At 47.1% G+C, this 8,994-nt stretch overlaps 1 long non-coding RNA gene across 1 annotated transcript; it reads left to right on the forward strand.

Moving 5' to 3' along the window:
* The first annotated feature begins 4,363 nt into the window (after positions 1-4,363).
* On the forward strand, positions 4,364-8,501 carry LOC311604733. Its single transcript, XR_014781636.1, has 3 exons — positions 4,364-4,509; positions 7,307-7,422; positions 7,961-8,501. It is a non-coding gene; the product is annotated as an uncharacterized lncRNA (long non-coding RNA).
* Positions 8,502-8,994: the final 493 nt, after the last annotated feature.

Raw genomic sequence — 8,994 nt, forward strand, 5'->3', positions numbered from 1 at the left:
TTCAGATTCCCAAGGAGAGCTTGGCCACCTCTCTCTGGCTCATATGGGGAATGGCTTTTCGTGGCTCAGATGCATTTACAAAGGGCTTAGGGATGCTGTTGATAGGACTGTTACTGAGTAAGTGCAGTATTTTAAAATTACTGACAGTCTCCTTTCTGTGTCTTTCAAGTGATGAAGGAGAAAAGACCCAGTGGGGAGCAGGGAGCAGCCTGACAAAGACTAAGAGGCACAGGAAGGAGCCAGGCCTGAGCTTCACGGGGGTGTGTGCCTGTCCCCACACGGACACCAGCGGAACTCTGGGTACAAGCTCCTGCATCCTTCCTGTAGTGCTGATTTTAGCTCCTAGCTCCCTGCTCCGTTAGCTTCCTGCACCCCAGCCCCAATGTTATGCTCACTCTGGTCAAGCATGGATTTGTGGACTGTCTAGCACAGTGTCAATTCCCTTCAGCTATTTCCTGGCCAGTGGAGCATATTCAGAATATTGCTACCCTTTCTTCTCATAAACATTTCAACTGTGTGTGCATATATATAAACTTATCGGTAATACATGGTGAAACGGGCTCTCAAGAAGGACACCCGTGTCCTTTATGCACCTACTCTAAGAGAGGCACAGGAAGAGGTAACAGTGGCAGGAGAAATGCGAGTCCATTCTGCTAGGTCCACTTGTTTCTTAAACAGTGTGTTCTGTTGTCCGTGGTTGCTCATTACGTTCTGGATGCTGGATCTTATGCTGCATCTCATCTGAATCTCTCTCTTTCAGGAGCACAAGAACCCACGCTGCAGATGGGTGGAGATCAGCGACAACCGAAGTCCTCCCCTAACTCTTGGGCTCTGTCTGGCCAGCTTCAAACTTCTAGTCTGTATTGTAGACATAGGAGAGGGGGGACTGCGAGGCGAAGGCCGGCCTGGTCAGAGTGTTCTGCCAGGGCTGTGACCTGCAAATGGCCTGCCACTGACTAGGTTGTAGGATGGGAATTGGGGAAGGCCAAGAGGCTTTTGACAAGTAGAGAGTATGCGTGTCTAGAGTATGCTGGGAACATCATTTTAATAGTAGTATGTTTAATAATAGTAGAATGTTTAATAGTTCTAGTCATTTTACTTTCGATTTGTGTGATAAGCTCCCTGGTATTTTCATCATATAGACTCATGTCCTTATCAATGTATCTTCTACTATGGTCCCTATGGGAGGAAAAACCTCCCCCCTTCACTCTCTTGCCCCTCTCTCCTCGCTCCCTTGCCCCTCCCCCACTCTCCCCTTCCTTCTTGCAGTGCACTCACCCTCCTCCTTCTCTCCCTTGACTTGCTCCTCCTGCCTCCCTCTCTTGGACTAGAGACTACATTTATAGCCATCTCTCTTTATGTTGGCATGGTACCACATGATGACATCCCAACACTTGGGAAGCTGAGACAGAAGAATTGTGACATTCTAGGCCAACCTGGGTTTCATTAAAAAAAAAAAAAAAAAAGAGCCCCATCTGAACAGGAGCTTCCTTTTAAGAATCTCAGTCTTTCCCTCTGAACTGCCTTGTGTACACTGCTCTCATTTGTACACTTACTAAGGTCCTTGGCCTTGAATTTTTCTTTGTAGCATTTTCTGTTTTATTCTCCCTCTCCACTTTTATTTTTCACTTGCTTTGTCTTATACTATATAGATACATTGTGTGGTGTCTTAAGCATTTTGCTAATATTGTATCCATAGTTACTAGATGATCTGATGATGTTCCCAACCTATTTTGGATTAGTAGAAACCGAGCTTTGATAAAATAAAAAATATGCTTCAAAACAGTTGTTATCTTTCCCTCCTTTGTGCCATAATAGCCATTTTTATTACATCTCTATGGTGGAAACCCATCAGTACATCGTCTTAATACTTTATACATCACCAAGCCCTCTTGAGTCTGTTAATGTCTTTACAGGCTATATTACCTCTCTATGTGCCATTTATCTATTGGGATTGATTTACCATCTGGCACCAATCCCTCCACACTGAAGAATTCTTTAGTGCTTATTGTGAGGCAGACTGCCTGGACACAAGTTCTAATCTGAGAACGCTTTGTTTTCTCTTTATGATTGAAGGTGCTTTGGATGTTTATAGAATTCTTTCTTCTGTTATATTGAATATTTTGATGAGACTGTTTATGAAACTTTAATTAACATGATTACCTAGTTTTCAACTATATAATTTCTACTTGATTTTTATTAGAGTTTTTATTTTTCTTACCTTATATTTACAACTAGCATAATATGACTGTCTAGTAATTTTACTACAGTCAGCTGTTCTTCACCCAAGTGACTACTGTCCTGACACCAACTCACACTCCTTCTCTGCCCCCAGTGCTGGGCGACATGCATGCGTGGCTATAGCAGGCTCTTTACGTGGGCGGTGGGGTTCCAAACTCTGGGAATTTAAGTATACACACTGGGTTTCCTTATCCACTGAGCCTTCTCCTCTGCCTTCCAACATGCTTTTTTTTTTTTGTTTCTTTTGAGACAAGTTCTCTCTCTGAAGACTGACTACTCTGGGACTCACTATGCAGACCAGACTAACCTGAAACTCACAGAGATCTGCCTGCCTCTGAGTGCCTGGATTAACTGGAGAACGCTCTGGATGAGCTCACTGAAAACCAGAGCTGGAGGAGGCATCACATAAGCACTGCAGCTTCAACCCAGCTGTGTGCGCTGTTCTCTGCTCGAACACACAAAGTTCATTCCCATCCCCCTTCATTCCTTATGAAAATAAGTTTTGGCAATCTGCCTCTAACTCTCCTTCCCTGGCTCTAATTCTGACTCCCACCTCTGACCTCTCTACATCAAGGCATGTTTCCTTTGAAATATTAATCCTGGATGAACAACAAATAGAAAGTTTCTAGAAAAACTAGTTTCTGCAAGAAATCCAGACAGTGTTCCAATGGTTTCTTGTCTCAGTGTTCTGCTCTTCCGACAAATGATCTTGGTGGATCTAACTCGAGGTACCTGGCAAGGCCCCGCCCCTGCAGTATGCTCTTCCTGCTTGGGTTTGCATCAGAGCCTGAAGGAGATGCCCACCTTAGGCTCCTTCCCCTCATCCTAGGAAGGAAGCTGTTTTCTGAGGTTGTTACCTCTGTTTTGTCTTCACATTCTCCCACTCAATAGTTAGCATTCCTTTACTGAAAACAACTTTCTCTACTCAAATTAGTGGTGTAATTATTTTGTCTGATTACACTCTGGATGATATCAATGAGGTAAATATGTGGGAAGAAATTCACTTCAATTCATCCTAGAAGAGGCTTTGGGATCCAGTTTAAAAAAGGTTAAGGTGAGTGAGATGTCCTTTGGGAGAGTTATTTTTTGGAGCGCCTGCCTATAGTAGCTGTTTTGAGATAGAGAACATTGGTTGTATTGTTTGTTACCTCTGGACTGGAATCTGGCTGCAAAATTTCCCCAGGCTGGAGATACTGTGATGGCAGCAGTGCTCTGCAGGGGCAATGAGCTGTAGTTTCTACCCCACATGGGATAAAGAGCCAGGGCTTTGTCCCGTGGTGGGCTGCGAGCACGTTTGCGTATTGTGCTCGTGTCCTTGTGTCCTGTGTGTAAAAAAGCACCTGAGTTTTTAGGACTATCAGACATTTGTTATTCTATCATTAGCTGTGAGCTGATTTGCTCAGTTATAGAGTAAGATGTGTTCTGAGCAAGGTTAGCGTAACCCATTGGGGGCTCCAGTGCTTGGGTGGTAACAGGTGTCAGACTTTGGATGCTCCCACTGATGATGGGTCTCATTGGGACAAACAGATCGGAACTTGAAGGAGCAGGTGCCCTTATGTGTGGGATGTGGTTGCAGCACACCTTTACAGAAAGCTTGTCTGCTTTCTATTTGATGTTGTGTGCCTCATTTGATCAGCGTCACAGGGCTGGGAGACAGCGTTCTCAGTGTGTGTTGTGACAGGAGGGTTCCTAGGACATGTTTGAGTGGGGACACGGACTGATAATCCTGAGAGCGGCAGCAGAAGCTGCTGGGCAGGAGCCTCTTCCTGGTAGGAGTCAGTGGAGTTCCCGCTGTGCCAGAGGTTTGGGAAAGGAAGAGAGGTTTAGGGGACCCAGCCTATCAAGTCTCAAAGGTATAGTGAGATGTTAAAACATGTTTCTGAACTGTCTTTGCTGGCAGGGTGACATTTGTTGGTAGAGCCATCTTTCTTTGGAGAGTGACCTTTATAAGCAGACCTCTCAGTTTGAAGTAGGAGAACTTAACACAGTGTATGTCATAAAAGGACTCTAGATGTAGAGTCTGCACACATCTCCTGAGTCTCCACATCTCCTGAGTCTCTTTTTTTTTTTCTAGAAGTGCTTTTAGTTGTAACTTTGAGGTGGTCTGGGAGACGACATGATGCTCTTGGAAAGCATACAGGAGACTAATGTGATCCAAAACATTTCTTTGCAGGGAAAAAGTCAAGGTGTATTACCAAGAAATCATCAGGAAAATGGCTAGACAGATTGGACATCTTTTGGAAAACTTCCTGGTGTGCAAAGGCCAAGGTAGCACCAGCTCTTGGGCTATGCTCTCAGGGTCTGCTTGTGGTCCCTGGTTCTTGGTGCAGCATCACCTGACTGCTGCTTGTCTCCAGTCTCTTTGTGTATAAATGGAGAGTTGTGTCTCTTGGGGATAGTACGGGGACCATGGTCCATTTGATACTTTATTCCGATATGATCTGGGTCACAGGCTGTTTGAGTAGGAATGCCTGATTGCTGTCTCTCTCCTATACTCCTATACTTGTCTTATATGGATGCTCTTGACTCTGTTCTGATGTTGATCATAGGCTGTCTGGTCACCAACACCTGGCTGATTTAATGTCTCTGATTTTCCAGTACAAAAATGGATGGTTGTGACCCTGGGGGCTGGTGTGATCACACTTCATTCTTTTCTCTAGTCCGTTATTCTCTGGCTTATAGAGACCCTCCAAGGAGCGGGAAGAGCCACCCAGCTGGGATGTCAGAGGTTCCACATTACACCCTTGAACCTTTGGTGGGTCCTCTACATTAAGGTCTAGCCAGTTCACCAGGGTCTGTACCACAGCATTCATGAGTGACTGTACTTCAGGGGCCATAGTGCAGAAGAGCTCTTCTCTTGTGAATGCCTCCTGTGTCTGCACAGTCTACGGTGGGGGCTTTCACTCCTCAGAGAATCCCCATGATCCTTGTTTTTTTGTGCTGAGGCTTAGATATTGTAGAATATTTTTTGTGTGATTTTCTTCAAACAGCTTTCTGGCGTAGCCTGTCCCTTTCCTAGCTTATCGAGGGAGGAACAACTCCCAGTTGTTGATATATCCTTGATCTGGGTGGAGGTATTGAGGCCACAAGCTTGGGAGGACTGCACTCCCCCAAGCCTTTCTCCCTGGCCTTTGGGTCTGGATCACGTAAATTCTCTGGAAGAAATTCCTGGGGAGTCTTTTCTGGAATCTTGTCTTTGGGGATTCTGAGCTCCTGAGACTCCCGGCTGTGATCTCTCCCCAGGAACACATCACCTAGCCCTGGGAAATCTTGGGGTTTTGGGCATCTATTCTGGGATCTGGGTAGTGGGTCCTGTGAAGACAAGATGACTGTGGCAGGATGCACAGGACTTGACCCACTGGAAGGAGCCCAGCAGGGCATGACTGTGGCTGCTCCTTTGATTTGAATTCACTCTAAGTAAGCACCTAAGGGTTTGAGCTCTGCCTCTTGAGTGCTGTTGACTAAGTGCTTGGAAATGGCTTGGGCTTCTGTTGGCCTCTTCATCCTCAAAGTCTCTGAAATTGTTGTTGATGGTTTGGCTATTGGGAATCTCCCTGGATCCCTGACTCACTTTTCACACAGGATGTGTCTTTTTTTTTTTTTTCCTGATCTTTAGTTTTGTTGGCCACTTAAGAGGTGGATCCCTTTTTTTTGATGGCCCATCACTGTCTCACTCCAGCAGGGATGCCCTGAGGTCACATTTTCATACCACTTCCATGGTGCATGCTTGGCCATTCTTGGGCTGGCAGTTAGTTGCAGGCTGCCTCTTTCAGTTCCTCGGATAGTCTTGCTCTGCTGGACTTTGGCCTGGAAGCAGAAAGCACGGGTCTTAGCACTCAGGTGTCTCTGTTGTGCATCTGGATGGGCCTTTGAGGACCTTGGCTGTCAGCAGGTGGACAAGCTCTTTGGGTCTCCTGAACCTCTGAAGGTGCTTTTGCAGACAGAGGCATCTGTAGCCTGGTGGCTGGTACAGTTTCTCCCCCTGTCCCTCTTGGATCTCAGGGATGCAAATTCTCCAGGATCATGGCAGCCTTGGGATAGTGTCCAGACTAGGAAACACAGGTGGGTTAGGAGAGGAAGAAACTCTCGGGAAGGGATGAGACTGGAAGCGCTGGTGGGGTGAGATCCTTGACTCAAGAGTCTGTAGACATGGTCTCCCTCCGCTTTACACAGGAAGCTTAATATTTGATTCCAGATTTATCTGAGTCTTTGGGTCAAGGAAGGAAAGGTCCTGGGTGGTGTCCACATAGGCAGCTGATCTGTCCTCATTGCAGTGTTTCTGGGTTCCAGGATCTTGGCAGGTATGTTGCTTGAATTGTAATGCAGCTTTTCAGCCCCACCACACAGGCCTTTCTTAATGGATTCATGTATGTTACCTTTTGCTGGGACCTTCTTTAAGGGCATGCCTCAGGCCATGGACCACATCATATGTCTCAACTTGCAGATTTTAGAATCAAGGATGGAGGGCAGGGCAGGGTAGGAGAGGTTGGGTCTGTTATGGGACTGGAAACGACTGTGCTGGGAACTGTCCCTGAATCTTCATTTCTTTGGTTGGGAAGGATCTGCTGGGTGTTCCTCATCTCCCATCTTAGTCATCTTGCTTTTCCATTCTGTGGCTCCTCCTGGTGCTGGAGGGTCTGACAGTGCTCAGGAAGGACGGCAGCTGACCTGATAGCTTCAGTGAGCAGAATGCCCCTGGGCAAGTTGTCAGTGGGCTGGCTGATGGCTGCTTGCCTTCTTTGGATATTGGAATCTAGAGTTTCTTTCCAATTAAGTCACTGCAGCCAGGGCTGATTTTCAGCAGGGAGGGATGCCCATGTCCTTGTGTCAGGGATAGGATGTGCTTTCCCACAGGTCCTACTTTTGGATGAAGAAGGTGTTAGGTGTGGTGTAGCACTTAGTAGGTTGTCCAGTTCCTGGACCTCAGTCACATCTATGAAGTGTCTTGTCACAGGTTGCTGGGGCAAGGGCTGGGCCTGGGAAAGCTGTGGAGGTCCATGAGTCTGAGGAAGAGCTGAGGGAGGGTCATGTGCATCACTGAACCTCACAGTCTTCTGTCCTGCAGAGGAACGTGTCCTGGAAAGCCAGGCTGTAGCCACCACCGACTCAGAGAGCACAGAGGACTTGACCTGGAAAAGTCGGCTACGTTTCTGCTGTATAAAACCCTGCAAAAACTTTCCAGTAAGACAGCATATGAGAGAGGGGAAGCTGTTTCTCATTAGAGTTCCAAAAATGGTGTGGCATGGAGTCCGTTAACGGATATTTGGTGAGGCTGCAAAGATAGGAGGCAAAAGCATCAACCGCAAGCAGATGGTCAAGAGGCCCCTCCACTGCCTCCATAGGCCGGATTCCTTAGCGTCAGATGGAACAGGGCTGTGTTCCAACCTCACACTGCTTAATATCTCTAGTATCCCCCTTCCCTGATCTCATATCCTGAGACTGTTAGACTCTCTATATTTCCTCAGGTCGTGATGTATTCTGAGCATTCTCCAAATGCTTTCTGTCATGTCTACAACCTGGAAATTATGCTCCTGTTATGGAGAATGTGTCAAAGGACTTACTTTCCATGGCACTGTAGTAGTGATCCCTTTTAGAGCCCATTCAAGCTAGGATTTACATGTCCAACTGCCGTAGTCCAAGGACCAAGAACCCTGACACTGCACAGGTGGAATGTGGGCCATTGTCTCTCCATTTACAGCTCTCTTGTTTCTCCCTCAAGTCCTGTCATTCCCTTCACAACACAACACAGGATCCATCATCTGAAAGAAATGCCGCTGGCTGACTGGAAGCTCCCTGTTCTCAGGTGACACAGAGAGTCCCCCATACAGGGGCACAGCATCACTTCACTGCCTTGAACAGCGCTCCATGGACAGCACCACTCCCAGGGGAACAACAGCTTCATTCTGTCACGGAACCTGGGGTTTTTCCCTGATTCTGATTTGCTGCCCAGCAGCCCCCTCTTCCTACTTGGTGCTCTGCATCTCATACCCTCAGAAGCCTGGCTCTCATCATGGCTCTCCTCACTGAGGGGCAGGCCTGATGGAATCGTCTCCATAGGAAGCAGAGGCCTACCTTTCACAGCAGCAGCTCTCTTCCTGGTCTTGCTCCTTCCCCTCTTCACCACCTGAGAAATAACAAAAATCAGCTGGCCCCTCCTTTTTCTCTCTGGTAGGGAAGCTGCCTGCCCTCTGTAAATGAGGATAACATGAAATCTTCATTTCCCGGAGAGCTTTCTCTCATCCATCCTAGATTCATTTGTACTGTGCATAAACACATTTCGTTTTGGTTTTGTTGAAAAAACAATAAATAGAAGGAGCTGCCTTTCTGTGTCACACTTCCTGTGGATGTCCCAGGTCAGTGTTCCTCAGACAGGATCCTGCCCAAGGCTAAGTGTTGCTTCTGCCTGTGGACTGTCAGGTGAGATGTGCTTCCTCAGACCAGAGGTGACTGGAGACCTGACCTGAGGCCCTTGGTCTCATCACCCCTTCACTTCAGCCCACCACAAACAAAAACTTATGTCTGAGCAGAGGGCAGATGCCACTTTCTCAGAATTGTCCTGTGTCCCCACTGTCTCAGAAATGCAGCATGCTCATGTAGCAATGCTCTTCCTTAGAGGCCTCTCTGCCACCCTGTAGAGATGGTCTGAGGGCTTCAGGCAGACACCTCAGGGCCACTCTCACATTTGTCTTGACTGCCAGCCCCTGTAGAATGAGGAGCTGGTCTTTCTGGAGATTTCCTCTCAACTGTCTCTCT

The sequence above is a fragment of the Acomys minous genome (genome assembly GCF_964271855.1).
Source record: "Acomys minous genome assembly, chromosome: 9".
Classification (NCBI taxonomy): domain Eukaryota; kingdom Metazoa; phylum Chordata; class Mammalia; order Rodentia; family Muridae; genus Acomys; species Acomys minous.